This window comes from Peromyscus leucopus, chromosome 3 (genome assembly GCF_004664715.2).
Source record: "Peromyscus leucopus breed LL Stock chromosome 3, UCI_PerLeu_2.1, whole genome shotgun sequence".
NCBI classification, from domain to species: Eukaryota; Metazoa; Chordata; class Mammalia; order Rodentia; family Cricetidae; genus Peromyscus; species Peromyscus leucopus.
The window spans coordinates 126,788,769-126,801,183 of NC_051065.1; positions in this window are offsets into that span (position 1 = coordinate 126,788,769).

The following is a 12,415-nucleotide window of genomic DNA, read 5'->3' on the forward strand; positions in this document are numbered from 1 at the left end:
GAAGGACGGAAAAGCCTTTGCTCATTCTGTGTCACTGTGTTCACTGGAACCTTCCGCCAGCACTAGCTGGCTTTTTGTTTGTTTTTTTTGTTTTTTGTTTTTGTTTTTTGAGTCAGGGTTTCTCTGTAGCTTTGGAGCCTGTCCTGGAACTCACTCTGTAGACCAGGCTGGCCTTGAACTCACAGAGATCTGCCTGCCTCTGCCTCCCAAGTGCTGGGATTAAAAACATGTGCCACCACAGCCCAGCCAGCATCCACTGGTACATCCACTGGTATTACTGGGGGCTGGGACGTTCCTTGTAATTGAGAGCTGACTGACTTGTTCCTTGCTTTGCTTCTGGAAGCACAGAGCACAGAATGCCTGCTTATCCAAATGTTTATTCAGAGACCCAAACAAAGCATCTGCTTTGACTGAAGTTACAAGAAATATCTTTACAACCATCAGGGCTCATCCAGCAGCAGCAACCTCCACTTCTGAGGTGGAGTGGAGGGACGCGGATTATAATAGAAGCCTGCAGATTAACATGATGCTTGAGGAGAATGTGACTTCAGATGGAGCGATGCAGCTGTCTGCCCAATCAGAGCTTGCAGGGCAGCTGTGACCTGGGACAATCTTAGGGCTTCAAGGTGAAGAAAGCCTTCCTGGATGCAAACTTCAGCCACAGCTGGTTATGCGAAGCAGATGCTTCTGTCCAAAGCTCACCTGTCGGCCTGGGGCTGTCGCTCTGTCTGTTCCGTGTTTGCCTAGCAAGCATGAAGCCCTGGGCTTTAACTCCATCACCTCATAACCTGGGCGTGACAGTGAACACCTGGGAGGTGGAGGAAAGAAGAGAGACCAGAAGTCTATGGTCATCCTTGGCTAGGTAGCCAGTTCAAGGCCATCCCAGGCTACATAAATGAAAACAGATAAATGAATAAATAGTTCATTTGTTTGCCAATCCACATCATACAAAGGCTGGGAAGAAGATTATAAATATTAATTCCAGAGGCTGGAGAGATGGCTCAGCAGCTAAGGGCACTGACTGTTCTTCCAGAGGACCCGGGTTCAATTCCCAGGACCCATGAGGCAGCTCACACCTGTCTGTAACTCCAGTTCCAGAGGGTTCAACACCCTTACACAGACATAAACTCAGATAAAACACCAATGCTCATAAAATAAAAAAAAATTTAAAAATTATTTTAAAAAATATTAATTCCAGAGGACCAGGGCCTAACAACTGGCAAACAAGCCCTTGAAGGAGCTTGTCTGGAGCTCAAGCAGTCTTGTTATTCTGACACAAAGAAAAACATTAAGTTCCACTCTCCGTTTTTCTTTGTTTTTACTTTCCTGCACCAAGAGGAAAGCAGGGTGGGCATGGCAATGGACTCACCACGCCGTAACTCACAAGCAGCATTGGCTGAAGTCCAAAAAGTCTCTCTGCTTGGGAGACCCGAGGGGGAGGACCTCACAGTTCCTGTATATCTGCTGAGTGTGTTCTCGGTTCCTACCGTTACCTCAGTAATCCTCACCCAGTGAGTTTGAGCACCATGCAAGCCACATGTTGGGGTTCAAGAGACTCACTGTCCCTGAGGACTCTCAAGTGGAGACACTCATGCAGACAGCAGAGTGTGAGTGCGCCCTGCTCAGCCTTAGTGAGTGTGCTGCTCCTTACTCGGTGACGAGAGTTGGCCCTCTTGTTTGTGGGGTCTGGAGTGGCTGATGGTGGCCCTCTTGTTTGTGGGGTCAGGCGTGGCTGATGGTGGCCCTCTTGTTAGTAGGGTCTGGAGTGGCTGATGGTGGCCCTCGTGTTTGTGGGGTCTGGGGTGACTGATGTGGCCCTCTTGTTTGTGGGGTCTGGCGTGGCTGATGGTGGCCCTCGTGTTTGTGGGGTCTGGGGTGACTGATGTGGCCCTCTTGTTTGTGGGGTCTGGCGTGGCTGATGGTGGCCCTCGTGTTTGTGGGGTCTGGCGTGGCTGATGGTGGCCCTCGTGTTTGTGGGGTCTGGGGTGACTGATGTGGCCCTCTTGTTTGTGGGGTGTGGCCTGGTTGCAGCAGAGGTGATAGGGGCCTTAAGTTCTTTGTTCTGTGACCGGTGTACAGGCTCAGGTGCTTCCCAGGGACAGGGTGGGTGGGACCATGGCACTCACTCTGTGTGGCTCCCAGGAGGCCATGCTGACACTGGTCAGGAGAGGTAATGCTTCAAGTGTCACAGTGTTCAGTGTCCCAGGGTTCAGTGTCCCAGGGTTCAGTGTCCCAGTGTTCAGTGTCCCAGTGTTCAGTGTCACAGTGTTCAGTGTCCCAGGGTTCAGTGTCCCAGTGTCCCAGTGTTCAGTGTCCCAGGGTTCAGTGTCCCAGGGTTCAGTGTCCCAGTGTTCAGTGTCCCAGGGTTCAGTGTCCCAGTGTTCAGTGTCCCAGGGTTCAGTGTCCCAGTGCTCAGTGTCCCAGTGTTCAGTGTCCCAGGGTTCAGTGTCCCAGGGTTCAGTGTCCCAGTGTTCAGTGTTCAGTGTTCAGTGTCCCAGTGTTCAGTGTCCCAGTGTTCAGTGTCCCAGTGTTCAGTGTCCCAGGGTTCAGTGTCCCAGTGTCCCAGTGTTCAGTGTCCCAGGGTTCAGTGTCCCAGTGTTCAGTGTCCCAGGGTTCAGTGTCCCAGTGTCCCAGTGTTCAGTGTCCCAGTGTCCCAGTGTTCAGTGTCCCAGTGTTCAGTGTCCCAGGGTTCAGGTGTCACAGTGGTGACAGCTGGCTGTGTTTGTCAATGGACTGATTGGTTTTTCTGAGACAGTGTCTTGCTATGTAGCCCTGGGTGGCTCGGAACCCACTCTGTAGGACAGGTGACAACCCATCATAGTGAGGAAGTAGAGGCAGGAACTTCACCGTCACATCGCATCCACAGTCCAGAGCAGAGAGACAAGTGTGTGCATGGTTGCTCGTGCTCGGGATGGATTCCTCTACTCACACAGTTCACAACTCCCTGCTTGGGGATGGTGCTCCCACATGCAGGATGGTGCTCCCACATGCAGGATGGGCCTCCTCCTCAGTTAACTAAGAAAATACCTCCGAGGCACACCCATAGGCCAACCCAACCAAGATAATTCTTCATTGAGCCTGCCTTCCCAGGCAATAGTAGGCTGTGTCAAATTGGCTGACCATCATGGGGAAGGGGTGTGTGTGCTGGGGGAGAGGGGAGAAAGACCTGGCCCATTGAGTCTGATCTTCACAGAGTTAGTCTCTGCCATGAGAAGGTTCCTGGCCTCCTCCCTGTGACTTATCTCCTTACCGGATCACTTTCTTCCCTAGAGTAGGAGACTCATACCTTCAGACACCAGCCCAGTAGAAAAAGAAGTAAAGACGCTGATCCTATGGAGCTAGTGGACAGGGCTGAGAGTGACCAGGGTAGCAGGGGTCGCAAGGGGGTGGGGGTGGGGAGTGGGGGTGGGGGAGGTGCTGTGCCCCCCTTTCCCACACCTTCCTTGTTCCACAAAAGAAAGTAAAACCTTCACAGCAGTGGCTCTCAGTTTGTGGGTGGGTGGTACTTTTGCACCTGTCCCCTCAGGGTCATGGCAAAGTATAGACATTTTTGGTCACCATACTGAGTTGCTAGTGGCATCTAGTGGCCAACATCTTTAGCGTGTTGTATTTGGAAAGATGTCTATATTCTGACCCTAAAATTGGTGGGAATTTTATTGTTTTTAAAAGTATTTGTCTATTTATACCAGGCGGTGGTAGTAGCACACACCTTTAATCCCAGCACTTGGGAGGCAGAGGCAGATGATCTCTGTTAGTCTGAGGTCAGCATGGGCTACAGAGTGAGATCCAGGACAGCCAAGGCTACACAGAGAAACCCTGTCTTGAAAAATAAGATAGATAGATAGATAGATAGATAGATAGATAGATAGATAGATAGATAGATAGATAGATAGATGATAGATATATATACAGATAGATAGATAAATAAATAAATAAATAAATAAATAAATAAATAAATAAATTCTCTTGAGTTGCTGATATTCTGCAGAATGAGACCTAAATCTAACCTGTACTTGATTTTTCTTGCTTCAGACTCAGATCCTAACCCCACTGAAGATGCATACTGGCATTACCCTGCTTTACACAAGAGGAAACTGGAGCTTATAGTTAAGCAACTTGACAGAGTAACCCAATTCAGATGCTGGATTGGGGACCCAGACCCAAGCAGTCTATACTGCTGAGCTTTTAAAAATTATATCTACTTTTATTTTTTAATTATGTATACACGTGTATGTGAGTGTGCACATGAAAATGTGTGTGTGTGTGCACACATGCATGCACAATTGACTGAAGATTCCTGAGGAGGTCAGAAGAGTGTCAGATCCCCCTGGAACTGGAGTTTAGGCAGTTGTGAGCGTTACCCCCCACTTTTGTGCTGGGAGCAGAACCTGGGTCCTCTTCAAGAGTACTACACACTTGTAACCGATGAGTCAGCTCTCCAGCTGCCAGACTGGCACTCTTAAGTGTGTGCCGGCTGACTTGGTAAGACACCCATGGATCTTCCTACCCTTTCCTACACTTAATTCAATACACAGTTGTTTTGTTTGTTGGTGTGGGTCTCACTGTCTGCCCCCAGCTGACTTCACACTCCTGTGGCACTGAGAGCCCATGTTGCTATATCTGACCACTTACAGTATTTTAAAATACGTTTTCTAACTGTAAAAGACATAAAAAGGTACTATCCTGCCATTACAGGTACACTTCCATTTTGAGCAATAGCCACACTGTCCTATGACAGATCTCTAGGGATCTCGTCTGCACGCTCTGAATGAGTCCCTGTCACCAGGGACTGGCAGCCCTTACTTTATTTCTATGAGTCAGGCTATGTTTAGGCATTGTGAAGTAGTTGTCTCTTTAGAGTGGCTCATTTCACTTACCATACTATCCTCAAGGTTTATGCTTCTTGTACCAGATGACTAGGCTTTCTTCTTTTTTGAGACTGTGTAATTCTGCTGTATGCACATATTACACTACCTAGTTATCCATTGATGGATAGTTGAATATTTGGGGCTTTTCTATCTTAGCTATAGTGCATATGACCAAGGTGGATGTGTAGATATCTCTTCAAGATCCTGCTTTTAGTATGTGCATATCTCTATCTACCTATCATCTACCTCTATCCATATCTATCTATCTATCTATCTATCTATCTATCTATCTATCTATCTATCTATCTATCTTCTATCTACCATCTGTCTTCTATGTATGTATGCATGCATGTATTTATCTATCATCTGTCTATCTATCTATCTATCATCTACCTATCTACCTACCTACCTACCTACCTACCTATCTATCTACCTACCTACCTATCTGTATTTTCTAACCATCTATCTATCTATCGAGACAGAGAAAGAGAGGGGTGAGGCGGGATTCCATTATAAACATTTTGAGACACTTCCACTCTACTTTCCATAGTTTCACTATTGTGTATTCTGACCAATAGCACATAAAGTTGCTAGTTCTTCACAGTCTTGCCAACCAACTCAAGTTGTTGGCTTCTTTTCTGACCAGTGTTCATCCTGATGGGCCTTTGGTAATTCTTCATTGTGCTTTCGATCTGTGCAAATCTAACGAGCATCTTTTGTATGGTTGTTGTTATGTGTATTTATTCTTTGGAGAAATGTGTATTCAGGTCCTCTGACCACATTTTGAGTTCACTGTGTCTCTAAATTTTTATTTATATTTTATGTATATGACTGTTTTGCCTGCGTGTGTCTGTGTACCACCATGCATACCTGGTGCCCAAGGAAGCCAAAAGGGGGCATCACATCATCTGGAACTAGGGTTATAGACCATTGTGAGCTGCCATGTAGGTGCTGGGATCAAACCTGAGTTCTCTGGAAAAGCAGCCAGTACTCTTAACTGCTGAGTCATTTCTCCAGCCCCTCTTTTAATTTTATTTTTTTTGGGTTTTTTTTGTTTGTTTGTTTGTTTTTGTTTTTCGAGACAGGGTTTCTCTGTGTAGCTTTGCACCTTTCCTGGAACTTGCTTTGTAGACGAGGCTGGCCTTGAACTCACAAAGATCCGCCTGCCTCTGCCTCCTGAGTGCTGGGATTAAAGGCATGCGCCGCCGCCGCCACCCGGCTATTTTAAAAATTTCGAGCTCTGGGAGCACAGGTCCTGCCACCAAAGCCTGCTGATCCTTTTAGTTCTTGATGTGTCCACACAGCTACGGTCCTTTCTAAGTGATCGGGGACAGCAAAACATTAAAAATGACAACAGTAGTTACTGTGACCAAGCAAGGCAGGGAAACATCTTCAGACTTAGGGTTTGCATTCACTGACATTCACAGAAATGCCAATTAAAAAGTTACTGTGCCTTTTTTGACTGATTTGTTTTTTTCCCCCATGTAGCCCAAGATGGCCTTTTCCCATGTAGCTCAGGATGGCCTTTAGCTCAGTCTGTTACTGAGGATGACCTTTATCTCCGGGTGTTGGTATACAGGCCTCAGCCATCATGCCTGGCTGGCTGTTCCTTTAGCATGTGCTGTGTGCCGCTGAAACACAAGAGCCATCATAAACATAATTTAACAGTGAAACAGATTTCATCAAAAAGAAATGTAAAGCCAAGTGTGGGTATGTCTGTACTTCAGAAACTGAGGCAGGAGGATCATGAATTTGAAGCCAACCTGTGAGGAGGGGTGGGGGTCTCGGGACTGTGCCGTCCATGTCTGAAGGGAGTGCTGCAGAAGCACATCAGGACTCTTCCTCGGGCCGACAGGAAGAGTCGAGGGCCCAGCAGCACACCCTCCCCAGGCCATAGAACTTCTGTGATGAGACTGGTGTAGCTCCTCCAGCTCACCTTCCGGGACCCTCCTTCTGCATGGCTTGGGAATGACTGCTTCCTCAGAGGGGTGTGGGAGGGTATGTGTGCCTGCGACCCTCTCACGCCTGGGATGCAGTGACAGGAGGCTCGTGAGTCTAAGGTCAGCCTGGGTCACATAGCAAGGCCTGGTCTCCGTAAATAAATAAACAGACAAATAGTTTTTTTCGAGACAGAAACGGTTTCTCTGTGTAGCCTTGGCTGTCTTGGATCTCGCTCTGTAGACCAGGCTGGCCCCGAACTCACAAAGATCCGCCTGCTTCTGCCTCCCGAGTGCTGGGATTAAAGGTGTGTGCCACCACCGCCTGGCATAAATAGGCAAATAATTTTAAAAACAATAAAATTCCCACCAATTTTAGGGTCAGAATATAGACATCTTTCCAAATACAACACGCTAAAGATGTTGGCCACTAGATGCCACTAGCAACTCAGTATGGTGACCAAAAATATCTACACTTTGCCATGACCCTGAGGGGACAGGTGCAAAAGTACCACCTACCCACAAACTGAGAGCCACTGCTGTGAAGGTTTTACTTTCTTTTGTGGAACAAGGAAGGTGTGGGAAAGGGGGGCACAGCACCTCCCCCACCCCCATCCCCCCACTCCCATCCCCAGCCCCCTTGCGACCCCTGCTACCCTGGTCACTCTCAGCCCTGTCCACTAGCTCCATAGGATCAGCGTCTTTACTTCTTTTTCTACTGGGCTGGCGTCTGAAGGTATGAGTCTCCTACTCTAGGGAAGAAAGTGATCCGGTAAGGAGATAAGTCACAGGGAGGAGGCCAGGAACCTTCTCATGGCAGAGACTAACTCTGTGATGGTCAGACTCAATGGGCCAGGTCTTTCTCCCCTCTCCCCCAGCACACACACCTCTTCCCCATGATGCTTTGCCACCACTGCCCCCTCAACACAAGAGAATGTGACCGTAGCATTGGGCAGGGTATTCCAAGCACAATTGTGCTGAAGTGGATTTGTACAAATTCTAGATGTTTGGGCAGTGTGATGGCTATTCTTGGTTTTTAACTTGACTACATCTGGAATTAACTAAAAATGAAGGGCACACCTGTGAGGGATTTCTGCTTAATTTGAAGTGGGAAGATCCACTTCTCCCCACTTTGAGGTAGGAAGACACACCTTTAATATAGATCTGGGCCCTGCCCTCTGCTGTAAGGACACGGAAGGAGGAAGCTTTTGCTCTTTTCTGGCTTGCTCTCCCCTCACTAGCAAGCCCATTCCTTCAGGGCATTACAGCCTCCTTCTTTGGGAGTCCAGTATACACTGAAGACCAGCTGAGACATCCAGCCTCGTGAGCTGAGCAACTACTAGATTCTTGAATTTCCATTCATAGCCAGCCATTGTTGAACTAGCTGGACCACAGCCTGTAAATCATTCTAATAACCCCCCTTTCTATGTATATAGAGAGATTCATTCTATAAGTTCTGTTACTCTAGAGAAGCCTAATTAATACAGGCAGGATGCTAAAAATCCTGATCCCTAAGTGCAACCCAGTGTGGTTAATTTGCCATATATGTATACACATATGTAACTTTAAAAGGAAATGAAGTGAGGAAAGGCCACTCACTGTCTTAGGGTTTCTATTGCTATGAAGAGACACCATGACCATGGCAACTCTTATAAAGGAAAACTTTTAATTGGGGTGGCTTACATTTTCAGAGGTTTAATCCATTATCATCCTGGTGCAACATGATGGTGTGTAGGCAGACATGGTGCTGGAGCTGAGAGTCCTAGATCTTGATCTGCAGGCAACAGGAAGTGGTCTGAAACACTGGGAGTGGCTTGAGTATATATAAGACCTCAGAGCCCGCCTCCACAGAGACACACTTCCTCCAACAAGACCACACCTTCTAACAGTGCTTTGGGGAACATCTTCTTTCAAATCACATACCACTACTTCTTGTTTTTATGCTTTATAAATAAGTACATACAAAACATTATAAATTTTAAAAAATTTTCATGAAAGAAGAAATAAGAAAAAAGGAATTACTGTGGCCCAGTGGGAATTCCAGCATTAAATTCTAATCTAAATGTTGAGGCTCCTGAATGTGGACAGCAACTGTGCACTGTTCCGCCCAGAGATTCTATTGCCAACACTTTCCTTAATCTGTGTTTCTCCATTAGAAACTAGTTTACAACATCAAAGGGAGATAGTTTATTAAATTAAAAAGCCCACAAACTAGTTATTCATATAAAATATAATTTAATTTCGCACTTTTCATTATCTACTGCAGACTTTAAAAAATAGTATTACATACAGACAAGAACATGAGAGTTAGAAAGAGCTGGACATGGGATACAAATCATCCTTCAAGAAGCTAGGTGATGACAGCTCCCCAGAGGTCAGAGGGCACCCCAGCCAGCCAGGCTTTCTGAGGTTTGCACTGACTAGCACATCTGGGAAGTTCTCTCTACAGCTTGAGAAGAACCTTCAAGACTCCTCTGGCAAACATCTCTCACTCAACAGCTAAAGGGTCACTGCGTTCCAGGCAGGGAGCTTCCAGTGCCTCTCCCAGGCTCTGGGGGTGCTGGGGGGTTTAATTCAAAGAAAGCTCCTCAGAGAAGGGAGAGGGCGCCTAGCAGCTACTCCGCTCTTTCTTGGCCTCTGGAGAGTTCTAGCTGTCAGCTCTGTTCTACAGCTGGGTAAACCAAGAGGCAGTCAGCTCTCCGTGTGGCCACCAGCCACGTGGCAAGGTATAGATTTATGAAAATGGATTAATTTAAGGTATAAGAACAGTTAGCAAGAAGCCTGCCACGGCCATACAGTTTGTAAGCAATATAAGTCTCTGTGTTTACTTGGTTGGATCTGAGCAGCTGTGGGACTCACGGGTGACAGAGATTTGTCCTGACTGTGGGCAAGGCAGGAAAACTCTAGTTACATTCCTGTTTCTTCCATATCTCCTGGTGTCTTTGTTTCTTAATATATTTATGTATTTATTGGCCATATGGTATCAATATTGAACTCAAGTTTTATTTAACTTCAGGCTATCATCACATAATAAAATACATGGCAACTTTGAAATCTCATTCTGTAGCCCAGGCTCAGAGATTTTTCTTGACTTGGCCTGTAAGGACTGAGGTTACAAGAATGACCTCATCCCTCAACCTGTGGTCCATTTTCACAATATCCACCTAACAAGCTGTCCTAGTGTGGTGCTGTCCAGTAGAAAGATATGCTAGCAACATTAAAAAGATAAAAACAGCAGGGTAACTGGGTGCAATCCCAATACTTAGGAGACCAAGCTGGGACTGTGAGTTTCATAATGCATGGATCCTAAATGGTCTTATAATAAAAACTCGGAGTCAGATATTGGGGTAAATGCTGAAAGATCAGAGAGACAAAGGAACAAGCCACAGCCACTTCTCACCTCGCCAACTCTACAAATTCTCTGACTAAGTGCCTCTGAGTCCTCAGCTGAAAGGCTCTCTGGTTCCTGTCTCCTCATGCCTTGTATGCCTTTCTCCACCCAGCCATTTCACTTCCTATCTCAACCTTCCTAGTGTTCTCATTAATGGCGTGTGTGCTTCCTAGATACCGGGGTTAAAGGTGTGTGCCACCACTGCCTGGCTCTGTTTCTCTCCTAGACTGCATCAATCTCACGTAGCCCAGTGTGGTCTTGAACTCACAGAGATCCAGACACATCTCTGCCTTCCGAGTGCTAGGATTAAAAGCGTGTGCCACCACTGCCTGGCCTCTATGTTTAACTCTGTGGCTGGCTCTGTCCTCTGATCTTCATGGAAGCTTTATTTCTTAGACTACAAATATCACCACAGTTTCAGCCAAAAATAACATAAAAGTTAGAAGATACAACTACAATTCATTTTAATTTTTTGCCTTAACCCCATATATTCCAAATAGCATTGGAACAGTGAATGCAGACTTGTTAGCGCAATATTCCATGTCCGTTTGTGATACTGTCTTTGAGCACCAGTGTCAGCCACAGGCACAGGGACCCAGAGCCACGTGGCAAATGGTGGCAGGAATAGATGCACAGCCCTTTTCCACTGTGGGCTCTGTACTGTGTGTCAGAGGCACGGGCTCAGAGGCAGGACCAGCCATCTAACCTCTTACCCTGAGGAAACAGGCACAGGTACTCTCAAGTTAGCTCCAGGTCATAGGTCTAATTCAGGCTGATAGGGTTTTCTGCTCCCAGGCTCTTCTCCAACACTGCTACATTATTATAGTTGTAATTCTTAGGGTTGAAAAGCCCTAACCTGAGCCAATGCACAGTGGTATAATCATCGAACTGATAGCTGAGGCAGGAGGATTGCAGAAAGTTTTAGGGCAGCCTGGGATACAGGATGAGTCCAAGGTTAGACTGGGGTACATTGTAAGAACCTGTCCCAGAAACCATACACGCACACCAAAACTACAGTGCTGTCTTAATGACACTTTGATGTCATTTTTAGACAATTGTTTCTTACTAAAATTTTAACAAATCATGGGAGAAAAAAGTGATATTGTGTAAGCCATGAAAGTTTTGCTACTCTTCCATGAAGTGGTGGCACATAACTTTAATCCCAGCACTTGGGAACCAGAGGCAGGAGAATCTCTGAGTTTGAAGCCAGCCTGGTCTACAGAGTGAGTTACAGGACAGCCAGGGCTACACAGAGAAGAGAAACCCTGTCTCCAAAACAAAACAAACAAACAAACAAAAAATCCAAACCAAACAAACAAAAAAATCCGCCACTCAAATGCAATGGAATCAATCAAACACAAATGGGATGCATTGGAAGAAGAAACACTAAACAGAGGATGACGATGACGGAGTATCACAAGGCACGGGGTAGGGCTGGGGAGGGTGGACTCTGCGTTCAGGACAGTGGAATCTGTAGAAAAAGATTTCACTAGGCTGAAAAAGGGTCAAGATGTCCACAGAGCATGAACACAGCCATCTGCCCACGAAGTCTCGGGAATGGCCTGTCCTCTGGCTGAGAGGGAAAACCGCCATTGTGAGAGGAGGTCAGGGCCCCTAAAGCTTGCCTCTCAGACCGTGAGGGCTTGTTCCACCCTCCTTTGTTTTGAGACAGGGATTCGTACTGTAGCCCAAGATGATCTAGAACTCTCTACATAGCCCAGGCAGACTCAAACCCGCAGCCGTCCCCCTACCTCAGCCTCCTGGTGCGGGGATTACAGATGCGCAACCCCAGGTCCACCTGCTCTTGAGGACACATCGCCATGACAACTTATCCTCTAACACTGGAAAACTCCCGGACCACGGTGCTGTCCCCTAAGGAAGTGTTGGCAGACGCTCTCCCTGCCGGACTCCTCAAGTGGCATCCTTCATGCTTCAAGGCCGAGGCTCTGGCCACCACTCCCCACCACCACCCACCACCCACCACACACACATTGGACAGGGTTTCTGTAGCTTATGCTGGGCCCAGATGTCTCTCAAGTGGATCCTGTAGGGTGCTGGCCCTCAACATCAAGGACACAGTGTCAACTCCAGTGGACAGTGGGCTAACACATCCTTATGTACCCAGTCACTGCAAAACCGAACACCAGGCACCTGGCAAGCTGGTGACACTTGCCACTCACAGACCTGACGAAGTTCTGCTTGATCATCTATAGCCTGAA